Raw genomic sequence first — 26,282 nt, 5'->3', positions numbered from 1 at the left:
CACAGTTGCATGTTTTGCCTTTTTGACTGTTGTATAAAATGTTATTTTATTACTTTGAGATTATAGATGCTTCCCTGTATTTATTAAATGTGTATTAAAGGAAAAATTCAAGCTATGATAATGTTCTAATTCTTCCACTCGTTGTTCTAAATGTTCTTCTGATGTTTTGAAGATAGCTTTAACTATTCTTTTGTTAATTTAATTTCCATTTCTAGTACCTGGCCTCACTGGAATTGTTGGAGGGCGCCCCAGAGTGTAAGTTAATTCCTGATGATTAACTTCTTGTAATATGTGATGATAGTGTTCCTACCACTCACCATCACAAGCTTCCTCAACTTCAAACAGCAACCACAAGAGGCAACTAAATCTTTCTTTTGCACACTATGTTTAATAACTGATAACAAGGTAATAGTGGGTGCTATAGGATATATATGCAAGTAATAAAATTTACTGAATTACTGAATATAAGTTATGTAAGTCTGATCAGCTCATAGCAATGTCTTCTTAATGAGCTGTAGGGAGAACTTCAGATGTGACTTCGTGGCAAGGCAGTTGCTCAACCATGTGTTATACATGCAGATTTCTGGACCAGTTTTCTCTTGTAGCTGTTAGTTTGGAATACAGGCACACCAAACTTACATCTGTACCAGCTCACTTCACCTAGAAATGCGAGGTCAAATGTCCCAGAACATCCCAAAAAAATATTATCGTGAAACCATTACATGAGCAAACTGAACAGAATAATGTTAAGGATATAAAAAAAAAATTCTGGTTTGACTCAGTGTTTTTCTAGGTAAGACTGAGGTCTGCTGGTGATTTATATTCTCAACCTTTTCATGCTTATTCATGAGAGTATTTAAAACTTTACTGTCATTAAGCAAGTACTGCATATGAAGGTGGGAGGAGGACCTCTAGCTATATTTCCAGTAGCCCTGTGTAACTAGCCTAGGTATTAATGTGGGGCTACTGACAGTGCAACAGACTTCAGTGTCATGAAATACATCCTTTGTCAAGAAAATATTTTTGGTATTTTGACTATCTTCCCCCTGAAAAATTTTCTTGGATTTTTTTTAACAAAGTCTTACATTCTTAATAATGGAATTTAAGAAATTTTTACACTTCTTAGGCTTTCCAAAGTTGTTTGGAAAACTATTGTTAGTTATGGTTGAACAGCTTTAATTTCCTCTTAGTTCTCATGCATTAATTTCTAGTTAAATGCATTTATGCTTGTTGTTTTGTGTTTCTAGGTCTCCAGTTTTGAAGCCATTTTTCTTCTATTATCCCAAAAGAAATGTTCAGGTAAGCCTGTGCTTGGTTTTCTTTGAAGTAGTTTGAAAAATTCAGCTGACTGGCATTTTTCAGTGACTTTGAGTTCTAAAACTGCAAAGTATTCTGGTAACTTTGATTAAAACATATTTCCTTAGAGACTAATGTTATTCACACAGAATGTTTTGCAACAGTTGAACTTGCCGACCTTCCGTTTTAATTGCTGCAAATTTTGAAATATCTTACACCAAAACTGAAACTTCTCTTTTCATGAACTGAACTTCCTAGAATTGTAAGTTTGAGTTATTTTTACTGTGTTTGCAGGGAGTGCTTAAGAAAATTTATACTTTTTTGAAAGGTAACGGGACCTCTTTAAAAAGTAGGCAGTTGGGTGTTCAGAAAGGGGAATATTAATCTTGTGAACCTGGACACATCTTGTGATTTTTTGGGGAGTCTACATTTTGTATATACTACTGGGAATAAGTATTAAAACTATTGAATTTCCTCTGACTCATAGATGTTTTACCTTAACAGAGAGTTGGACCTTTTCCTTCCATATACTCTGTCTATAAAAATGGAAGTAGTAATTTCTACTCTTGCCTATATAACAAAAACCGTAAAATTGCAAAAGCCTGTGCAACTATTGTGCTGAGTGTCATGGAGGAGCCTGTGAATGATGTCTCTCTGTGGCCCTATTCAGTTCATAGCAATCATTTCTTTTAGTCCAGGAACTTACAGTTCAGATGACTAGGCAGCCCTGGTTGAGAAATTACAGTGCATGACATGTTCATTTAGAGCCCTACTTCTTTTCTGTTACGCATATACCCCTGTCTAGATTGAAGTCTTCAAGATAAATTTAAAGAATTTGGTTTTGCTGAAACCATAAAATGTTTGGATTTATAAATGTTGATCTCTTTTGAATGCCATCAGATACTTAATTGATCCTTTGGAGACTGCAGACAAAATCATGTACATGCTCTTCTTTTTCCAAGGCCTTTAAGTGACTTGTAACTATTGCATGCCTCTCATGCCATCCTCATACTCGGTATGAGTTTTCTCACTCATCCACTGTCAAGAAAGTGGCCAAAGGCCAGAATGTTGGTCTGTGTTAGACCACAGGTGTTGTGACTGGCTTCTGCTTAGGGTGGTGAAGGGAAGCTTTGAGAACACAGGCAGCAAGTGATAAGGTTGGCAAGGGGCAACAAACACAACAGCTTAAGTTTTCTAACCAGAAAGGGACTTTTCACTTTCTAACCCTCATACAGTGTTTAGCACAAACAAGCCCCATTCTTTTAAGTAGTATTCTGCATTAATGGAAAATATTTTAGTTTCACAACTTTAGAGAGGAGATGCTATTTAGTTATTACAATTATATTATTTGTAAACTGTGCTTAGTGGAAAAGCATTAAAAAGAATTTCAAGTACTTGTTTTTATCATCACTTATATTTTGCTTTATACAAATGGCTTGTCTTTGTGAAGTTTAATATGAAAGTACTATCTATGGAAGTTTAGCCTGCCACTGTACTGCTCATCAAATTAAATATAAACTTGGTAATTAGCATTGTGTTCCAGACTTGGTAAAATGCTGTTGAGGTTAAATAGTAACCCAATTTAACAAGGAAGGAAAGCAGAGTCTCATTTATTCTTTTCAATACAGAAAACCAAAGTCCTTGCTCTATGTAACTAATCTCATGAATGTACTGATACACCATTAGCAAAGTGCAATGTGTTGTCCTGCAGTAAAAGTGGGGTGTAAGTGATTCAAGTCCTTGATTCAAAATTCTAGCCATGTAGTAACAACCATGGTCTAGTGAGAGATTACAGAGTAAGTAAAGTATGAATTAACTGATTTTTCTAAATTGGAAGTTCAGTTATAAAAAGTCTGGTTGCTCTAGTTCAGCATTTGACCTAAAACCAAAAAAACTCCAAAAGCAGATTTTCAGTTATATTAATATTGCTACAGTGAGTTCTTTTGTTCTGTGTTTAATACCTTTCTGGGTGTCAGTTAGGATTCAGTATCTCATTTGTTGTTTCCACTGCTTTTATGCAATTGTCCTGAGTTTATCATAGATCACCAATGGTTTTACAGTTCAAATAGTAGTTACTCTCCATGTGTACTTCAAAGGTAACCTAAAATTTTGCTGTAGGGAGAAAAATGGCAGCAAACCTACTGAAGGAAAGTCACTATTAGTTATTCTCTAAGGGCAATCTTAAGAAAGAGTGCTGAATAGAGTTATCTTGCCTTTGCTGATGACTGAGCACCGATAACTGCTGCAGCAAAGCTAGTTTATATTGTTTTGTTGTGGTAGTGTAACCCGATCATATGTCCGAATCTTTAGTACTGGGCGTCTTCCAACACAGATAAAATGGATGTCAGTTGCTTCCATCCCACTTCATTGTGTCCTGTCAGTGACAGGAAAAACTGCAGGGTACCCTGCCATGTGTACTTTCTATATCCTTTCTCTTGAGCAAAAGAATGCTTACTGTTAATAGCTGAGATACTGGTCTGTATAGATGAGGAGCAAGAAGTATTCGCTTTCAATTGCTGAAACTCCCAGGACAGGTTTTCCCTTTATACAGTTTTTCCAGAGCCAAGACACAACTCCATAGGGAGGAAGAGAGATTTTCTTCATATTGTTTGTGTTGGTGAGCCACTTGATCCACTGTCGGTGCCTTTTCATCTCTCCGGGTCTCATGCCTGCCAATTAGTTGGCATACGATGATGATGTGCTCTGTACAAATTGCTGCCATGTGGGTCATGAGCTTTGGGCTCCATCTGGATCTGTGGGTAGCTGTGCATTGTTCAGGTCATAATAAATCATCTCTAGCATGGCTAATTCTCTCAAGTACTGGATACCTCTCCTCCTTGTGGTCCACTTACCTGGGTGACATAAAACATTTTCTTTGAAGGGATATGTTTCCTTCAGACTTAACATGAGTCACCTCCAGAGGCTGAGGACGTGGTCCCTTTCTCAAATCCAGTTGTCAATGTCCCCTTCCTTAGAAAGTGATTGTAGCTTCTTGACTTCTTTACCCTCTAGTTTCAGGCTACTAGCTTCATTATCCCAGCATCGGAGCAGCCAGGTGATAATGTGCTGACCTGGAAGACAGCTGAAATATTTTCACATATCCCACTGCTCACTAGAGGATGGGGATCTTGTTCTGCCTCTTTCTCCTATTTTTGTGATGACCCTGCTTCATCCTCCTTTACTAAATCAGCTGAGTTTTGTGTTGATTTCTTGTTATGTATAGGAGTGACTGGTAACTAGGAGGTGTTGGTCCTCTCACTCAGCTGCAGTGCCTGTTGCCAGGGTTGGAGTAGCTGCAGGGCTTTTTGGTTTTTTGTCAGATCCAGAGACCTCCTCTTCCCCTTGAAAGTACTAAGTACTGTTAAACAGAGCTCGGTAGGTCTGGGCCAGCACATTGCAGTGATTTATGTCTCTCTGGCATTGCCAAGGTGATGGCATACTTTTTCCAAATATTTTACTAGTTTTTCTGGATTCTGCATTTGTTCAGGGTAAAGTTCCAAACCACCGGAGCTGCCCACACACCTAGGCACTTGCCCATACTATCCCATGCACCCTGCCACTCTTAACTATCCAGCCTCAGACCAGATCATAGAATCAGAGAATGTTAAGGGGTTGGAATGGACTTTAAAGGTCATCTAGTCCCAGCCCCCACTGCCATGAGCAGGGACACCTCCCACTCTCTTCAACTTTGTGCCTCTCCTCAGGACTTGCTCAAACAGTTCCCTATCCTTTTATGTTGGGGACACCAGAACTGTGCACAGTACTCCAGAGGGGATCTCACAAGAGCAGAGTAGAAGGGGAGAATCACCTCCTTTGACCCAGGATTCAATTAGCTTTCTTGGTTGTGAGTGCACACTACCAGCTCATGTTGAGTTTTTCATCAACCACCACCCCCAAGTCTCTCTCTGTGGGGTGGATCTCTGGGTAGTATTCTTAAATAGTTGTTTAACCTTAAAAAAGACCTGGAACACATTCAGTAGACATGAGCCAGCAGTATGCCCAGGTGGCAAAGAAGGCCAATGGCATCCTGGCCTGTATCAGGAATAGTGTGGCCAGCAGGACCAGGATAGTGATTGTCCCTCTGTACTCAGTGCTGGTGAGGCCACACCTGGAGTACTGTGTCCAGTTCTGGGCTCCTCAATTCAGAGAGGATGCTGAGGTGTGGATCATGTACAGAGAAGGGCAGCAGAGCTGGTGAAGGGACTGGAGCACAAGTCTCATGAGGAATGGTGGAGGGAGCTGGGAGTGTTTAGCCTGAAGAAAAGGAGCCTCAGGGTGACCTTATTGCTCTCCTCAATTGCCTGAAAGGAGGTTGTGGTGAGGCGGGGGTCGTTCTCTTCTCCCAGTGAACCAGTGATAGGACAAGAGGACATAGTCTTAAAACTGTGCCAGGGTGATTAGGCATTGGAGTGAGCTGCCCAGGGAGATGGTGGAGTCACTGTCCCTCTGTGTTTAAGGAAAGACTGGATGTGGCACTTAGTGCCGTAGTCTAACTGACATGGTTGTATTGGGCCATAGACTGGATTGGATGATCTCAGAAGTCTTTTCCAGCCTAATTGATTCCGTGGTTCTGTGAAGACATAGCAATAAGAACATTCTAGTTTGAACATCCCAAGGATGTTAAAAATTGTCAATAGCTATTGTGATTAGCCTGAAGAAGGGGAAGTGAAAGGAAGTGTGTCCCCCCCGTGGATTGGGTCTTTGAGGAGAAAAGGTAAAAGGTATAATTATTAATAGTTTCTGATAGATGACGCCCAAGTACAGAGATGACAGCAGTGCTGAGTGCAAATACCAGATTAGTTTCACAACCAGCAATTATATCCTATCATAAGCCAATGTTACAAAGTACAACAATTTGATAACCTCAACCCGGTTTCCATGGGTGATAAACATCATAACAGGGAACACATGCTGCAAGTCAGTTGTTACATAATGGAACTTGAGGAACAAACACATCAACTTTGAGAGAAAGTAAATAATTGTGAGCAGTGAATATTAAACTAACACAGTGAATGCTTGTAACAAATGTGTTCTAACATGATCTAGTCAGATTTGCTGTTATCTGAACCCATTAAGCCCCACGTTGGGTGTGAAAAAGGACTGTCATGGTTTAATCGCAGCTGGCAACTAAATGCCACACAGCCACTTGCTCACCTCCCTCCCCTGACCCAGTGTGATGGGGAGAAAAATTAGAAAAAAGGTAAAAGGTTAAAACTATGAGTTGAGATAAGAACAGTTTAATAATTGAAACAAAGTAGTAGTAGTTGTTATTATTAAAAGGGAGGTAACAAAGAAGAAAGAGGGGAATAAAGCCCAAGAAGGACAAGTGATGCACAGTACAGTGTCTCACCACCCACTGACTGATGCCCAGCCCATTCCCCAGCAGTGATCAGCAGCTCCCAGCCAACTCCCACCCCCCTCAGTTTATATACTGGCATGACTCTCTGTGGTATGGAATATGCCTTTGGCCAGTTCAGGTCAGTTGTCCTGGCTGTGCTCCCTCCCCAGCTTGTCCACCTTCTCTCTGGTAGAGCATGGGAAACTGAAAAGTCCTTGACTTAGAGAGTAAGCACTACGGAGCAACAACTAAATCATCAGTGTGTTTATCCATCTTATTGTCATACTAAATCCAAAAAACACAGCACTGGCCAGCTACTAGGAAGAAAATGAGCTCTATGCCAGTTTAAATGAGTACAGTAAATAGCCCAATCAGCTAATAAAATAGCACACTTGACTATGCATTTTACTAATTTTTGAGGGGGTGGGGTGGGACGGAGAGCTCATAGTGCAAAATGAACACCATAGCATTTTTTATTTTGTATTTTATCTCACCATAAACCCAAAATTCCAGTATTGATTTATTTTTATTGGTGGCTTTCACAGAATATATTTGAAGATGAATACAGGATCCAACAAGGAGGTTGTCTTTAGTATGGACAGTGACATTAAGAAGGAAAGGGGGTTACATGATGGAACAACTGGAAATGTTCAAGTTTTGGGATTTAACTGTGAGAGTTGTGACATGAAATTCCATGTTGTGTTGCAGTATATAGAAGGAGGTGGAAAGAGATATTTGTCTTTCTTTAAAACGTACCAAACTGGATAGAGTACTTCTTTGAGTGTTTCCTACCATTTTCCCCCTACACAAAGATTTCTTTTAGGTTTATAATTATTATTGTATTGTGACTTTTTAAAAGGGAGCAACAGAACCTTATCTATAAAGCTGTAACTGAAAATATATGACATCAGTAATTAATTAAAAATGTGCTTTATTTATTCACGTTGCAATGGATTTCTAATTTGACAGTTTGAAAATCTGTTCTTTCTGCAGATCGACCTATTTTTAAATGGGCAGCATGTTGAGATATTTGAGGAGGATCTCACATTTACATCAGATGAAGTGGTTCCGTTTGATCCACCGAAGATTAGCAGTGAATTGAAAGGTATGTTCATCTTTGTGACTGATTTTTTTTTTTATCTTTGTCCTGGAAAATCATATTAGATTTGTCTGTGAAATACATTCTACCTCTATATGATATATTTTTATGGCCGTTGCAAAACGCTTTAACTATTTTTCTTGGAAGGAAGGTGGTTAGCATCATGCAGTATAAAATGTATTTGAAACTATAAGAAGTACATAAGTAAATTGTTGTTCAAAAAAACTAGGCCTTAAGACACACTTGAAGATGTTGCAAAGATTGCTTGAAATTGAAATATGGTTTCAAAGTATATTATAATCTTACTTTTTGTGAATCCTGGAAATAGTTGGGTTTACCCTACATCAGACTAGTGATGTTCAGAATAGAGGATGGACATACAGAATGACTTAGAGACTTACAGCACTTAGATTATTAAAATTTAGAAGATTAATATTTGCTCCTGTTCCATATGGCAGCCTTCACAAAATTAACAAGAATGAGATTAACCTAGAACTGGTGACTTTTAAAGAAATCACACTAGTTAATGATCCAGCATGATAATTCCTGTGTTCCTGCTGGACATGTCTAACCAAACTGTCTGAGAAAGAAGAACCTTGAGAAGGGCAAGCCATTGAGCTGAATGGAACAGGTCAGGATGTCCACAATGAAAAGGAAGTGTTAAATCAGAGTTGCTCATACAACTGATTATTGAAGGTGCTGGACACTTCAATTTTTTTTTCTTTTTAATGGCAGAATGATATATAATATTTCTTAATGTATAGAATGCTTCATAATTCCCTTTTGGTCTTCATTACCTTATTTCTGCATACCATAGAACTGAGAGAATTAATTTAAAGCTGTGGATAGGTATTTGCAAATCTAAATCAGGTGACTGTACCTAAATAGAATCATAGAATAGGTTGGGTTGGAAAAGACCTCCAAGATCATCAAGTCCAACCCCTGATCCAACTCCAGTTACTATATCATGGCACTAAGGGCCACGTCCAGTCTCTTTTTAAAAACCTTCCAGGGATGGTGAATCCACCACCTCTCTGGGTAGGCCGTTCCTGATAACCCTCTCTGTAAAGAATTTCTTCCTAACATCTAACCTAAACCTCCCCTGGCAGAGCTTGAGCCCATGTCCCCTTGTCCTATTGTTGGTTGCCCGGGAGAAGAGACCAACCCCCGCCTGGCTATAACCTCCCTTCAGGTGGTTGAAGAGAGTGATGAGGTCACCTCTAAGCCTTCTGTTCTCCAGACTAAACAACCCCAGCTCCCTCAGCCTCTCCTCATAGGACTTGTGCTCAAGTCCCTTCACCAGCCTCGTTGCTCTTCTCTGGACCCGCTCCAGCACCTCAATATCCTTCCTGAACTGAGGGGCCCAGAGCTGAACACAATACTCCAGGTGTGGCCTCACCAATGCAGAGTACAGGGGAAGGATCACCTCCCTGATCCTGCTGGCCACACTGTTCCTGATGCAGGCCAGGATGCCATTGGCCTTCTTGGCCACCTGGGCACACTGCTGGCTCATGTTCAGCTTCCTGTGGATCAGCACCCCCAGGTCCCTTTCTGCCTGGCTGCTTTCCAGCCACTCTGTGCCCAGCCTGTAGCGCTGCAGGGGGTTGTTGTGGCCAAAGTGCAGGACCCGGCACTTGGCCTTGTTGAATTTCATTCCATTGGAGTTAGGCCATCTCTCCAGTCTATCCAGATCCCTCTGCAGAGCCCTCCTGCCTTCCAGCAGGTCGACACTCCCTCCCAACTTGGTGTCATCTGCAAATTTGCTGATGATGGACTCAATCCCCTCATCTAAATCATCAATAAAGATGTTAAAAAGGACTGGGCCCAGCACTGACCCCTGGGGAACACCACTGGTGACCGGCCGCCAACTGGATGCAGCTCCGTTCACCACTCTCTGGGCCCGACCCTCAAACCAGTTCCTGACCCAGCACAGAGTGCCCCTGTCCAAGCCGTGGGCTGCCAGCTTTTCCAGGAGTATGCTATTACTAAAGATTACTTTGAAAAATTTCTAAAAATAATACTGATGTTGAAAGAGTAATTCAGGTATTTAAGTCTGTCTACTTGAAAAATTAATGCTGTAAAGGCACCTGTGTGTTAAGATTTATTCTGGATTTCAGATATCCATGAGTAGTATTTCTCAAAACTGGTAATAGAATAGTATAACAACTAATTATGAGTTAGTAGGGAATGTTCTGTATCACATAGAGAAATTTTGAAATATACATAGGACTATGTGTTTGATACCATTTGAAAGCCACCGATGATGGATGCCTGATTGCCATGCATGTGTTCATTTCCCCCATCTGTTCAAACATCTCTTCAATATGAAGATTTATGTGTCAGTCAGAAACAAGTTAAACTCTTTAAGTATGTTTTCAGCTCTTATGTCTGGTGGAAATCTGATGTCACACCAGAATCTCTCTGATGCCTGGGAGTTTTCAGGAGGGCAGTGGTGTATTTACACCATCAAACTGGGCAAGATAAGAAATAGGAAATCATTGTTCTATTGTCTGGTTTCTTTTTTCAAGGTGACCACAATGCTAAATATTAGAGAAGCAAAACGCTGTTGGACTCCCTACTGCCTTTTTATCATTTGAGAAAACTTTGAGGTGCCTGACAGCAGAATTTTAAGTACTGAATTCTTCAGGCTTTTATCAGGCAAAACCCCATTTTTGAGAGACAGCAGAGCTCCTCTGGTTGTTTCCCCTGAGAAGGATCTCTAAACTTTTGCCCTTTGTTGTAAATATAAATGTTTTCTGTCTGTGACTAAATACTTACCTACTTCCGTGGCTTAATGCAGGACAGCATGGATGAGAAAGACAAATGGGTTAGACTGTAAAAGGAATAGCTTCTGGTAAAGCATTTTTTGTCAGTATTTATAAAGAATGGAAGTATTTTTCTCAGTTTCATGGTTATCTCAAGTGTGTGGGACTGTTAGTTGTCTTTGAATAGATAAGAGAAATATGTGAAAATGGATTTCAAATAAGCTGCTAGATGTGATTCTGGGAGGGGGGTGGAATTTGAATTTACCATTTTCCCTAGCTTTCATAGATGTTTATTAAATGAAAACAATTTCCTGATAAATGGATCATGAAAAATCAATGAGGATAATAATAAATGAGAACATTCAAGACCAGAACATGGTCTTGAACTGGTTTTGTTTAATGGGAGATTGTCAAAGACTGACTGTAAAATGTCTGATGGAGAAGAGACTTCTACAGCTTATACAGTTCAGACATTGTCAAACTTCAGCCCCTGAAGAAACACTTCATTTTTTTCTCAAATTGTGTATTGAATGACATTATGAAAATTCATGTGATTTCTGTAGTGAATGAAGTGTAGTAGTCTTGTCCAAAATGAGCTTTAGCTGGACTTTTTCAGATTCTCTCTTAATAGAGATGTTTAATCAAAAATAAGATTCCCCAGTTAAATAAATACACTCTTAAATACCTTCTGCCAAGTTTCATGGCACATTTCGGCTTGTAAGTGAACATGGACGAGATTGTGAGCAAGTTCAAAACAAACATGTCTTTCATTGTATGCTTTCACCATTTCAAATTTCATGCTACTGTGACTTACTTACCAATGAGGGGCCATTGTGCCAGACTAAACTATAATCGCTCCTTCAGATCATCTCTGACAGTGACCCAATATATATTATAAAACCTTAGGTCTTAACTAAGGCAGTTAAATGCTGGTAGGTTGGTGTTTGGGTAGGTTGTGGGTAGATTTTCTGATCCAGGTGTGCCAGTAGAAGAGGTTGCTGTGGTGAGCCCCTAGTTCTTCGTTATTGTTTTCCTTGTTATTGCCACTCACATGTGCCAGCAAAGCTATTCTTGTGTTACCTGATCTGCTTCAACCAAATAAGTACCATGAACTAAGATATACTATACAAATTCTGTGTTATGTCATTCTAAGGCATTTTTGTTATCCGCTGTATCACCCACCCCATACCCAAATGAACTTTTGGGATCTGTCCAGCTGCTACTGCCATAGACTTGCAGCCTCCCTTTCTGATAGGGTCAGTGAAAACTGCAGCCAGTAGGATTCGGACATAGTTTCTTTCTTACCAAGGTCAGCCTGGCTCATGTCTGATGAGTCAGCAACTCCCTTTGAGCAGGAAGAAGTTAAAGGTAATGATGATTTGGTTAGGGCTGTGTTTACCTCATCACCTGATGCAGTTTATGGAGTGCATATCTACTCATGCCTTCGTATTAGGTGCACTGTGCTCTATACACTGCCTTTGGCCAGCATTTAGAGCATAACATCTTTAGTGTTGGGTCTCTTACTCCCTAAAATTAAAAGAAAGCAAAAAAAAAAAAAAAAGCCCAAAGTAGTTTGGTATCCTAAGCAGAAGCAATAATAGTACAGAAATGACAGACTGCTATATTTTCAAATTGCATTGTATCTGGCAGCGTGAAGTTTGTCCAACGTAATTGATTTACAGGAGCCTGACTTCAATTCCTTTAAATGTGGCAGTTTTTAACACATAAGACTGAAATTTCCTGTGACAGGCATGTGCCCAGGGTTGAATTGCTTGGTGCCTTAAAAAGAAATAGATCATTTTGGGACATTTGGCAGTTACTTCTTGTGGCTGTCACCTGCAGTAGTTGTAGCAGAAGCTGTGACAGAAAGCAGGAAGGCTGTCACTTCCCTGCTCTGCATAGTCCCCCCCTACTGGTGTTCAAGGAGCAGAGAGAAGGGGAGAGCTGCCACTTGTGTGCAGAAGGATGAAAAGCAACAGGAAGGGGATGGAGGAGAGAGCAACTGAGGGGTGAGAAGTCTACTCTGAGTCAGGAGTGTAGGTCTATCTGTTAGAGATGATGGGACTGAAAAGCCAAGGATGCTGGGAGAGCTGATATGGCTGTAGGCAAGTTGGATCAGGAGCAGAACTGGCTGAAAATTACTAGATTCTCACTGCCTAAAACCTTTGATATAGCCTATGCTTCAAGTTTGTGTTATGTTGAGTTATGAATAACTCAGTAGCAAAGTGAGTGCTTCATCTCTGGCATTGGAGGACAGAAACTAGATGGTGACAGCCAACTGCTCTTAGTCATCAACAGTTGCAAGAGGTCTGTGCTGTGCAACTTAGCCATCAAACCTCAGGTGTATACTGTGTGAATCCCATGATACGGAATTTCTGGATTTGGACAGGAGTGGGTTTGCTTTTTGATATGTAGATGGATAAAATAATCGAGATTGGCTTCCTATAGAGCATGCATTTTCTTATATAATGCTAAGATATTTAAAAAAACCCAGTAATTAGAAGTCTTAGATTTCTTCTATGCAGCTGGATAATTAACTGTTACAACAGTGCAAATGCAAGTGAGAGTCGTGTTGTGCTGAAAAGGAATTTTAAATTGTGAGTTTTCTACAGATGTTATCAGAATAAACACACATAGAATTATCAGGACAGTAGCATCCACATGTATTTTCTACCTGCACTGGAAGCAGAGAGATCTGTGTTTTAAGGGAGATAAAAGTTGTCAGCTAGGCAAGAACTGACAAGTATCTGCTATGCCTCCTTCAAAGATACTGCATTGCTAAGATCAAGATGAATATTCACATTCAAGGGTGGTGGAAGAAGGGATGCCTGGTACAGCACTTGGCTGTAAAAAAAGGAAAGGGATTTGGGAGATGGAGCAGGAGGGAACAACTTTGTAATTTTGGGACCCAGTCTCACCTCTCTTTCTCTAGGTGCTCCTGTGGGAAGAAAAATTGGAAATGTTTTCAGAGTTATTCCAAGCAATGCAGAAAGCATACGTTTAAAATGACAGTTACATCTTCAAATTATGCTATTATTTGTAGCATCATTAAAATGTATTCATTTTTATATTGTATAGATCTGCCAAGTGGTCCACATACTTATCGCTTAGAAGATCTTGCCTATACGAGAAGTGGAGACAAAGGCAATTCTGCAAACATAGGTATTTTTAGTTTTCTTGTTTTCTGAAGTGATGTAAGATTTTCAAATAAGAGTTACATATCAAGTGCTATTCTTAATTTCTTGAAATCTCTCGTATCACTTGATTTTTTTTTTTAATTGTGCTGAAACAAAAAAAAGAATACATCTAGAACAAGGATTTTGCTAAAGAAATATCATTAGTTTCCTGATTAGCAGATGTTGTAATCTGAGGCACTAAGAAAAAATCCTAGCATGTCATACTACAAAGAAAGGTTTTTGTTTAGGGTTTGAAAGTCGAGATCTCAAAAGTTAAGAAATGCCTTTCTGAGGTTCTTCTTACAGTTGCTACTCCTTCATGTATATGTGTTATGTATTATAATTTCTTGGTTGTCTGATCATGTGTAGTATTTTCATACATGAATTTTGTAACATGTATATGGCTAAAACATTGACAGTGTTAGGAAATACCAAAATTTTTTCTTGTATGTAAGAGAAAGTTATTATTATATTGCTAATCCAAATGCTGTATTTCAGTGTGCAGTCTCTTTACATTGATTGTGCTGCTTCTTTGCATTGTTTAATAATTCCTTCTGTTCCTTACTTCTGCATGCAACAATTGGCTCTCTTACTTGTTGGAAGATGAGAGCGTGTGGTGTTCAAAGCTCAGTATGAATTAAAGGTGCGTTTGGGATTTGATTTGCTATTAGCTGTCATGCTAAAACTGATAAATTTTGTTCATTTGTATTTAGGAATATAGTTTTCTTGTCCTTGTTTGTGCAACTCTTTTTTTGGGTTGAAGAATGAAAAAATATTGATTTTTTTTTTTTTTGGTCTTTTTTCTAATTTTCCTTTCCCTATGGTTGACCACTGTTGCAGTGTAGCATTGCCAGATCATGAATGATGCACACATAATAGACTTCTTCAGCTATAAAAGACACTACTGCTTTATTAAGGAACAGCAATAACAACAACAAACTTCACCTCTAAGATAAATTAGTCTTCGAAGTCCACAGATAAAAAGGTCCCTATGACACAAATCTGCCTTCCTGATCCTGCTCTGGAACTTCAGCTTCAGCATAAAATTAACTGAAGCTTATGAAAGCGTATTTACAGCAATACAAATGTAACTGTGATTTCTCACACTTATGTCAGAATCTCATTTAAGAGGTGGGGCAAGGACCAAACCTTCAGTCACTGATCATGCCTTGTTATGGTTAATTGTGATTACTTATCAAAGTCTTGCAAACCACTTAGGGGAAGAGAACTGCCTGTGGGTTGTTTGTTGAGATGTTGTTGTTCCTTAGGTGTCTGTCAGTGGCAGGGAATGTTTGCAGCCAGAAAAGGTCCAATAATCACTTTGTGGTCACTTAGCATCCTCTCGTCATGCTCCACCCTACATCTCTACTGACAGAGGGAGAGCTGTCATACTGTTGTGTTTTTTATTCAGGAGCTCATTAAAGAGGATCCATATGTACAGTTTCAGTTAAACAGAGGATCTCAAATCAGTTTTGAAAGGATAAATACAAATTGGTTTTAACAGCTCCTATTTCAACTAATGCCAGTTAATACTTAACAGGTGTGATAGCACGGCATCCCCTCTACTATCCATACCTAAAGAAAACTTTAACAGCTCAAGCCCTGGAGAATTACTTTCAACACCTTTTAGAGCGTGAAAAACCAGAACAACAACTAGTAACAAGGTGAGTAGCTTGGTGCTCAGTCTACAGTTGTATGGTAGATACACGATGGTATCAGAAATTATCTTAAAGTATTGTTAACATAGATATTGCAAAGCTGTGTGTATTGTCTTTGGTATATTTTTATGTATCTTCTTTTGCCTTTTTAAATAACAACTTAAGTGTAATCACTATGAAAGAACTTGAACTTGGGCCTCTGCTGAAGCTGGACAAAGGCCGTGAATCCGTTTAGTGAAGGCATTTAAATTCCCAGCATTAGCATAGTAGTGTTGGGGCTGTTTTTGTTTTGTTCCAGTACAGAATGTCTTTACCAACAAGAAATAATGTCCTTCTAATGTCCTTTGAGAAATTTCTCTCTCCATTGGTTTTGAACCATTTGGAAACTGCAGGAGCCTTAGTAACTGAAGCTTCCGAATCCTTTGAGCCACTGCTGAACTGAGAGTTCGAAATCTGTAGAACACCACCTGAAAGACTTTCACACAGCCACTGTAGTCTGGAGCCCAAACTTACGTGATCATCTGTCAGAAACATGCCTCATACTATCCCTGTTGCTGCAAAACATTTTTAATATTTATGAAGCTCACTCACTTTCCTTCAAACACCCCAATATGACTCACTTTTGTGCCACATACACAAAGCCAGAATTTAAAGAAAAAACATAGCTCATTTCCCTTCTTATACTCTGAAAGAGAGTACATCCCAAACAGGACACTTTTACCTGACACTTATCTAGAAAAGAATATCCTCTTCCAGCAGACAGCATACATAATAGTTTTGTTTTCATTCTATGGCTGATGCTCAGGGTCCTTCCTGGGGACTAGCAAATGAGATGTATGCTGTTCGTGTAGCATGAGGTATTAGGATTTGTTCCCGTAAGGATGTCCATAAAACAGTCAACAGATTTTAAACCTTTTTCTTGCTTTTCAAACACATAAAAGCTTAAACTGTTCACTCTTCTAAAATGTATTTTGATACAAAGTCAGTTATTTGCAAATATGAAGATTCTGCCAAAATCATTACCTATTTCCGTGGGTAGTAGACAAATTGTTAGGTGTCTTTTCACTTGTTCAAAGAGCTTTAATCAGAATGGTGTAGCTCCAAAGCTCAGAGAGCTTGGAGTTATTTTCACCCCTGGTCTTTTGTAAGTGCTGATTTTTGTCTTCATAAGCAGCTTGGTGCTGATCTCACCCACTGTTTTGTAAGTGCTAACAAATCTATGTATCTAATAAATTGTGATGCTAAGAAATGTAATTGAATTTCCTCTGAAACAGAGCAGAGAAGAGAAGAAATCAAAAAAGTCACGCCTCCTAATGATACTTCTAGCAATTGATTCATTGCTGTTCTTTAATGCTGTTTATGTTCATAAATAAAAGTTGAATTTTGCTGTGTCTGGATGAAGCCAAATTATTTTGATTAATTAGATTATCTGTTCCTGAGTTTGGCTTCCTTTAATTATGGGATAATGGAGCTCTGTAAGTGAATTGGAAGGCTACTGGGGAAAAAGAATAAAACCTTTTGTGGAAATATTTAGGATTATAAGGATTATGCTCATGTGCTTCAGATTGTGTAGTTTCTTTTCAAATTGTTTACTTTTTAGTTTTAACTATGATAAAAAAAGCTGTCTTACTGTTTAATTTTCCTTCATTTTCTTTATTAAATGGTGAGTGGTTAAAAATATGTTCTAGTTTTGTTACTTAAAACACACCAATCATGGCTCTACCTCACTACAGAACGGAGTCTGTTAACCAGTTGCTTTTCATGCTTTTTCAGTAAAGGCATTAAATAGGTATACTAAACAGAGAAAAGGTGGGATTATTGTGATAGAAAACACTGAAAACTCAAACTTCGAGAATTTCAAGGTAAAAAAATAACAAAAGATGGTCTCTCAACTCCCCCATGCCCTGAAATGCCAAACTTAAGTGATTGTTTTCCATAATGAAGTGCTAGAGTACATTCTTAACAGATCTGATTATCTTAAGATAGGGAATAAGAAACTCTTTTTGTAGTGGTATTAGGTCAGCCATTTAAGAAGGATAGTAAAACTATCCTGTGAGATTTTTGTTGGTTTTATCTTCTGAAATATTGTATATGGAATGTTTTGAGAACATTCCAATGCTCAGAAATAAAAAAAAATGACAGCTGGTTTTTTCCTGTGGGGTATTTTTCACCAAGAGCAGAAATGTGGATACTGATGCTTCTAGGTTGCTTTTTTTTTTTTTTTTTTGGTACATATCTCTAATAGAGGGGAAAATTAAATATTTTTCTACATGCAAACATCTCTGTGAGCCTATGGACTTGTTTCCTGCTTTCCTCTGATGAAAAGAATCCTATCTTTTCTTGGATTTAAATGCAGTAAATAATTTTCTATCATTATTATTTCTATGCATTTTAACAGGAAATTCAGAGGGAAACCTGATTTCTTTCAATATATATGGACAGCACTTTAAAGGAAGTAGTTAAGCAGGCACCCCATTGTGCATAAGCATAGGAGTTCAGCTAGAACAGTGAATTTTCCTTGTTTTACTGGTTTCTGTCACAGACTTATGATTCTTTGAAGGGTTTATTTGTTTTCTGTTTTTTTTTTAAAAGCAGCTCTTAAAACTTCTGATTGAACTGTACAATTAGATAATATTTTTTTCCTTTAGATCTCAGTTAATTAAACTTAAATTGTTTAATTATGCTGAGTGCCTGCCAACATTTTGGTTAATGTATTGTTGCCACTTAAGACTATTACAGTGATTATAGTGGTTGTTTTTTCTTTTATTGTGGGAGTTTATTTTCTGTGTGGAAATACTTTGAATGCTCAGATGCTTCAAACAGGCCTTAAAATATTGAAGATGCTGACCTTTGTATATTATTTTGTAGTCCTAGTTTTAGCTAGAGTATATCAGTGTAAGTATTTCCTCAAAGTACTTAAAATGAATGTCATTTTAAAATGTTCCAAATTAAGATCTGTTGCTTGTATTACATAATTCCTCTGCCAGAATTACTGCAGAAAGTAAAATGAAATTCTTCCACTCATTTTGTTATTTGCTTCTACTTTTGTATGCTCTTCAGTTTCTCTCCTGGTTTGTTTTTCCTGATTGATTTTCATGAAACTTCTTTTGAGAAAAGAGGTATTAGCTTCTGAAATATATATTCCATCAGTCTAGTTCTTGTGGAGAGATCTGCCAGTAGTGAAATTGTGTGCTGCCTGGAAATCTTTGCCAGTTTTTCAGAGTGAAATTTGTAGTGTAGTGCCTAGCTCTCATGGTATGTGGTGATTGGTAATTTGCATTGAGCTTGTTAGTTGAAAATTTTATGGGGTCCTCTGGTTGTGCTGTGTAGCTGATTATGCTATTTAGTAAATAATGTAGATGACTTATTGTAGAAGTTGCTTTATTCGTCATATTCTTGTTGTCTAGTAGAGCACTGGTGGATTATTCTACTTTCCTGCCTTCCCAATGGATTTGCATTTAAGCATGATAATGTTGCCTGCCAACTGGTTTTTAAGGAAGGACAGCAGAATGTTGACACCAATTTTTTTTCATAATGACAACTAATACTAAACTCTACTAAATACAACTATACATTGTTGTATAATACAACTATACTAATACAACTCTACTAAAGTAGAGTGTGGTAACGAAAAAGTAGAAGGAACAGTGAAAACTTTTTGTCTGGGAGACAGACACAGACACTCCATGACTAATGCTTGCAAGAACAAGAACTGAAGCACTTGCCAGATGGCTCAGGAGAATCCTCTCCTTCCATGAAAGGTTTGCGTCGTATACCCAAGATACGAGGGCATACAGGGCTGTGAATATCAGCAACAGCCATAATTTTCACAATGCTCAAAAGGAGCTGAACCTTAGAATGACAAAATAAGCAGTGTAAGTGCACTGCAAGAAATTCCAGCTGTATCAAGAGAAAGACTGGAAGAATCTGTCCCAAACAGATGAAGACCAGATAGGTGACTCAAGAAAAATAAGTGATGTTGGAAGAAGTGTGAGTTAAAATGCAGCAGTCAAACATCTGGAGACAGTGAGAATTAGATATAATTTTTCTCTTTTATTCCTCATGGCTTTATGATGCTCTGATTAAACACTTTCCTATGGAATTAAAGGAAAACTCTCTAGTCCTTAGATGAAGAAAATATTGGAGGAAAGCAAAACCAAAGAAAAACAAGAATAGAAGGAAGATGACAAAACACTGAAAAACTGTGCAAGGAGAGGCAAATGGAAATACGCTGTAGACCTATTTATGGATTTTGGAACAATAGGAAACCACAGAGCCATTTGCCAAACTGCTACAGAAGTTTCCAAATTGGAACCATACTAGTCAAAATCAAGAATGGAAAAATTATTACAGTGGCAATGGAACAGGAAAATAGGTCTGTCACACTAAAATAAAATTTTACCTGAACAAAATACGTGGCTCCAAGAAAGCATTGAAATGTAGCTCTACTTTTAATTTGCTACGGAATTATCTCTTGGTCGTAAGTGTTCAGTGTTGTGACTCATAGTTATTTCTCAGTAATAAAGAGGATGCCTTTCCAATTGGCTGGTGCATTTGTTAGCAAAAGTGAGTGCCAGGAATTAAGTGATTGTAATTTTTTGGTATCAGAACTAGGAACTAATAAAAATACTTCCTTTTGCCTGCTGTGTTGTCTGAGTTGATATTGGATCTTGAACCTCTGGCCTACAGAGCTTTCTATATGGGCTTGAACTCATAGAAAAAAGAAATCTAGAAACGGCCCTATTAGAAATGCATGAGTTTTGGAGTTGAATAGAGGAGAATGATTACTTTGTGGTTCTACTTTCAAACTATGGGGACTCTTGATTTGGAGTAAGGGGAAGGAACATGAAGGCAGGGAAGGCCTTGTGTTAATCTTAACTTTTTGGTTTGACTTGGCAGTGGGATGCAATCAGAAGCGTGAAATTTTTGCATGCTGGCTTTGCTTGATGTTCTGTACAAATGTTCCTTACAAAATCTCTTGAGAAATAATGTGCAGTTTTTATTTTACAGATATGAGTTGCCAGGAATCCATGGATTAAATTTTGTTCTGAAGAATTCCCTTGGTGGTGGTGGTATAGCATCCCTAAGAAGTGACCCACAGGCATGTATCAAAGCAATGATTTTAATGTAGTTATCTTTTATAAGTCTCTCTATAACTAGTTTTTGGGGTTGGAACTGTAAGCTTTGGGGGTTGACTCTAGTTCCTTTTAATTTCCTGTTAAGAGACATTACCTATCTATTTTTTTTTAAGGTTTGAAACCAACATAGGGAAGTCGAAAGTTGATTTAGAATATGTGGTGAAAAAAATGTGTATGAGAAACTATTGAAATAGTTTTCAAATCATTTATTCTAAGATGTGCTACCTGAGTTTTTAGATGCACCAGCAAAATTAGTTTGTCAAAAAGGCTGTCATGTTTTGAAAAATGCAGATTTACTAGACAACTAGATTATTTCTTAGTATTTATACAGGAACCATATCTTATCCTATGCTTTCTGTAGTTAAAATACTGATAAATAATATAAATATGAAAAACAGACAGATAGAAGTTCTTTTGTGTTGATGACATTATGTGAACCTGAAAGTAACACTTTCTAAGAGTACAGTTTGAGTATTAAATATTTGAAACCTCTAATCCTGAAGATGAGATCCTTTAATGTAGCAGTGCTATGGCTACAGCACAGCTACCATAGGCTCAGAAATGCTTATGTGTACAAATAATCTCAGCATAGTCAAGAAGACTGCTCAAAAAATAAGGTGATGCTATATATGAATTGGATAGTAGAACTGAACCCCAAATAAGTATTTTAGCACTAGGTACCAAATAAACTGAAGAAACTGTTCCATCTGTTCATGTTTAGATGCTTGAAAACTCAACTGTATAGTTTTCCTTACTTAATTGTACTGATTCACAAGTAAGAAAGCCAAATAAATGGAAAAGGTAAATATAACTTGGGATAACATACATACTTAGGCTTGATAAAACTCACCCAAAATTAAATACATATATATATGTGTGTGTGTGTATAGAAAGAAATACTAAAAAAAACTTCCCAAATGTACTGAATTTTCACTAATTACAGGAAAAATACTGTATTGAACCACTTCTAAAAAACTTAATTTAGAAAGGTGGTATATTTAGATAGTAAAATGACATGTTGGTTTGGTTCTTTTTCTTACAGGGTAAAGCACTTGGACAGATGCTGTTGGATTTCCAGATTAAAAATGTTCCTGATTTAAAATCTCTGATAGAGTAACAGGTGTTTAATATATATGCTTTTAACACTGAGTGGTATAAAAACATTATAAACAAGAACTGGCTTCTTGAGTGAGATTTTTTTTTAAAGTCAAAGAGTAGAAATTTGTGACAGTTATCTCTCAGAGGCTTAGCTATATGGCACAGATTAGCATATGTTTTGAGTAATACCAGACTAATAGCTTTGTCTGTGACTGATAACATTTCCTATCTAGATAATACATTGGATGAAGAATTAATTTATTTCCTGAAAAATAGAATTAATCAAATTGCAACTTAACATTTAATTATAAGACAAGATAATCTTTATCCCAGGATGAAAATTACCTCCTGCTCAGTCCATCTCTCTTTTCCTTTTCTCAGTCTTTATTTGAAAATTGAATGAACTACTTTCCTGTCCTGTCAGCTGTGTTTGTCCTGTGCAGAGAGTGAGGCTGGGTAACCTGCTGTGCATTGCTGTGAAGTCAGCACTGTCTGGTACTGGAGAACAGCCTTCTCTGTTAGGCAATAAAGAAAAGTAATAATTGGTACTGTTATACAGTGACTGGTTGTAAATGCTGACCTTTGGTGGTGATCCACCAAACTTCCAGCACTTTGTCTAATTAATGACAGACTTCATTATTACATTTTCCAATATCTCTTACTAATCAGTCCCTCGTTTGAAAGCACTGACTTTGAAATCACAGATCTTGGCGTGGTAATAAATTTGAACGTGAGGAAAGGGGAGTCTGCCTGCTTGCTCCTCCTTGGGATGGTGCAGTCCTGGCAGGGTGGAAGGGGGGGGGGGGGGGGGGGCAGGGGGTGGAGGGATACCTGGTTTTGTTTCAGGGCTGTTAAGTCCTCCTTTTGTGCAGCAGTCATGCCTGGATTAAGTTCACTTGACTGTTGTTTGCGTTGCCCTTCCCACAGAAAAGTCTGTTTTCTGCTGTGAAAGGAATACCATGTTGAATGCAGTGTACTCTGTCTCTCTTCTGACTCCCAGTTATCACCTGCCCATCTTCCTGCACAATATGACTAGCATATTCAAATTAGGATACTTCTAAACTTCTTCACCTGATTTAGAAGAGACTCAAAAATCTGTATTATACTTCTGGGACAATATCAAGGTGGAAGTTCTGATAACTGTATTTTCTCTGCTGAAGCCATAAAAATATTACTCCACATGTTCAGCCATTTTATAATCAGAAATTAATCTTTCTGGGTTTTGGGGGGAAATTGTATTGTTTAGTGCTAACAAAATGAGACATTACTAATACCAGACAAAACTATAAAAGTAAGTATTTTCTTAATTATCACCTAAACTGTCTGTTAGTTGTTCCTAAAGCTCCGTCTGTGCTATTACTGTTACTGATTTCCTAGCCTCCTGCTTGCTAAGGAGGACTAGGCAATGAGTCATTCCCACCTTTTCTGTAGTTTTGTTCATTTGAGTTGAAGCTATCATAAGTGAATGCTTTATCCATCTAAACACATTATCCTCTGAGCAAGTCATAAGTACTATCCATGTTTACAGCATGATTCAGTGAGGTTGTAAAAAATGAGTCATTACTTCATTGCAGAAAAATATCCAAGTTAATAACTTCAAAGGGAAAATGGCATGCAGGTTTTATTATGTTTACAGTCACTGTTTGTTAGAAAACTCTTGTTAATAATTTGGAAGCCTATTAAGAGGAAATAAAACAAAAGTGATAGGCCTCAGTAACAAACCTACAAGGATAAAAACGCTACAGTAATTATTCACTCAGTATGCTGCTTAAGTGACTGTGGAAATGTGTATGCAATAAGTTTCTGAATAAAAATGAATATTTATAAAGTATAAATTTGTTTTAGTCATTTATCTTCTACAGGAAGAGAGTGATACTTAGCTCAAAGGTTCTTTGTTTGGGATTGTTTCACTTGCCTGCAATTTCATGCATTGTCTTGCCGGTTTCCTTCTTTGTTCAGATTCTGTCTGTTCTGTCCCTAGTCTTTGTTAAATACAAAAACTAGAAAGGTAAATGATACTGTTTTCTAGAGACCTGGTTACTTATAACTCTACAGTGGAAGCTGTAATTTGCTGAAAAGAATGGTACAGTGTTCAAATGGGTTGGATATGGGAATACAAAGGCGTTATTTTTTATCTCTGGAATAGCCCTTTTGGATGCTGTGAAACCATCCTTCACAAACATGTTTTCTGTCCATTCCTTCTTTCAGTACACCAGCTTAAACCAAGTGGCATTGCTTTTCAGATAATTTTCTTGCAAATTATATCCTCCAAAAATCTCTATCCAAAGATTTTATTCTCCTTGAATACCTTAACGTGGTTTGAATTCATGAAACTATACTTGTTTCAGCTGTCCCAAAAGACATGAAAGCTGCATTTGTTTCTTAATCTACAGTAAAACTTGAGTAATGGAGAAATGTTTGGTAAAATGTCAAATGGTGAGCATGTTTGCAACCAGCATTGGTTTAACTTAAGTCAGCTAAAAAATTCATTTTGCCTGCTTGTTAAACCAGGTCTGTTCCTCATATAAGCAAGAACTTAACCTTTCCAATTGCCTGCCTTTCCTGCTTTTTCCCTACTGTGTTAGCAGTGAGGGCACGATGGAAATAGTAATGCCGAGTGCATAAAATAAGGTTCCTTGTAATGCAGGAGTTTCAGTGTAATGGAAACTGGCTCACACTTCTTACCTAAGAAGTTTTTGTGCTGTGGCTCATCTGCACTACTGAACAAAGGCTGCATTCTCTTACCTCTTGCAGTTTTCTTACTGCATCTCACCCTAACTGTTGAAACTAAAGCATGGGTTTTATCATTAAATTGTTCCATAGCAGTTAACAGTCCAAACAAATACTTTCTCAGTGTTTGCTGATTTATATTTAATATTCTAAAGTGTTTTTTCCACTTAAATTTGTGTATTATAGGTACAAAAGCTATTATTCAAAGGTCACCCAAGAGGATGTGCTAGTGTTTGATGCACAATGTATGTTTTTAGTTTTGCCATCTCCCATTGAGCCATTTTTCCACTAAAATAAATAGTTTTTTCCTACTTCAGAGCAGATGAAAAATAATGGTAAGTATGCCTTTTAAATTTCAGTTTACATCATGAAAATTTGGCAGTAATAGGAGTGTAGCCCCTTGGGTTTGAAAGGATTGCAAGTTGCATTGCAAGAATCTGGTTTAATTCAGAAATTACTTTGTATTGTATTAAGTAGTTTGCACACAGTAATGCTCACAACAGTTGCAAGGTAGTGGCAAAGCATTATGTGGATGGATTTCACTTGCTGCAACCCATTCCACAGACCTGTCTGCTCTGTAATGCCTTTTGGGCTTGTTCATTGGGGTTTCCAGGCTTGGGACTGAGCGAGGGGTTGGGGGGGTTGAGGGAGAGAGGAGACTCGCTAGTGCCTTAGGTACTAGGAAATTACACTGCATAAATGTAACACCTTTCACCTTAAAACTTTGAAACCCTCCCATGCAGGAAAACTTTGAGTCTTCTTGTGGCAATTCCTCTTCTTCGATTTCATCCTGGTTTCCTTTACGGATTTACCTGAAATGGACCCTGGTGATTTTGGGATTAAAGCTAACTAGCGTGAAGAAAGCAAACAAAGGATGCCTCCAAGAGAAAGATCCCGTTGGGAAATGTCTGTATCTGCCAGGGAGTTTAGTTGAATTTCTCTACCTTCTTTGGGCAGGGGAAAGAATTCTGAACTGTAGGACTGAAGCATCTCTAGCGCCTGTTTCAACAAAGACCATCCAGACGCTCCCTAGACAGCTTTGGGGAAGGGGAGAGGGGGAATCTTGAGATGGCAGCACAGGGCAGGAATAGTGCACATCCTCCCAGGAGGGAGACAGGAACCTTTCTGTGCCCAGACGTTCTATGGAATGTTTGACAGCCTTCTGTGGCACACTGCTCCAGCTCTGGACCAGCTGCTGTGACTATCACCAACAGGTGAGACCCTTCATCAGGATGAGGCATTTTTTCTTTTCCCCTGTCCCTTAAAAATAATGCACTAGTTAAAAATGAGTAGTTTCCCCCTCCTCCCCCTGTCTTTATTTACTAGTAGCAAACCTTCCAAATATATTTAAACATCTGAATTTGCAAGTACACTGGTTTAATTTATATAATTGTGTGTGCCTTGTGGCTAATCCACAGGGTTCCTGCCAGCATCATAAGCCACATCTATAAGGTATTTTCTCTTTTGTAAGTGAAGTCGGGGGCTTGAGAACGGTAAGCCTCTGTTGCGTAAAAATTTGGCTGAGACTCTCCAGACAAAATCCCAAATGCCTGATCACTCTGTTAAGTAGTGCTGGGGCTCTGGCCTGTAATCAGCAATGGAACAAGAGGTTATGGTGGGCCTCCCTCTTTGCAGATGAAGCAAGGTGAGGATTATATTCAGTTTCCCAGGAAGCTGCTCTCTGCTTCAAGCAGGAGGAAATGGGAAGGCACCAGCCATCATTTTTGTTGACAAGCAGTGAGGTAACCCACTCCCCTGAAATATTTTCTTCACCAAGGAAGTGAAAAACTTGGGTTGGGTCATTGATAAGCTTCACCTTTCCTGGGCATAAGATCCGGAACCTTGGTTCAGTATCTATGGTGGTAGAAGGCTCTTGCCTGATGAGTACTTTGCATCCCCTTTGCCTTCCTAGTCATACCAGAGCCATTTGCTAATGGAAAGAAAAAGGAATGGTGAACATTTTTTTTTTTTTTTTTTTTTTTGT

The 26,282-nt window shown here is 38.3% G+C and overlaps 1 long non-coding RNA gene across 1 annotated transcript; it reads left to right on the top strand.

The window, feature by feature from the left end:
• LOC120323296 lies at positions 1–20,428 on the top strand. Its single transcript, XR_005563622.1, has 7 exons — positions 1–255; positions 1,248–1,299; positions 7,628–7,739; positions 13,577–13,660; positions 14,278–14,317; positions 15,215–15,338; positions 20,343–20,428. It is a non-coding gene; the product is annotated as an uncharacterized LOC120323296 (long non-coding RNA).
• The last annotated feature ends 5,854 nt before the right edge of the window (positions 20,429–26,282 follow it).

The sequence above is a fragment of the Pipra filicauda genome, unplaced genomic scaffold (genome assembly GCF_003945595.2).
Source record: "Pipra filicauda isolate LSUMZ 115617 unplaced genomic scaffold, ASM394559v2 scaffold22_size4397567_pilon, whole genome shotgun sequence".
NCBI classification, from domain to species: domain Eukaryota; kingdom Metazoa; phylum Chordata; class Aves; order Passeriformes; family Pipridae; genus Pipra; species Pipra filicauda.
Note: the sequence above shows the minus strand (reverse complement) of the source record. Positions and strands in the feature narration are given on the sequence as shown.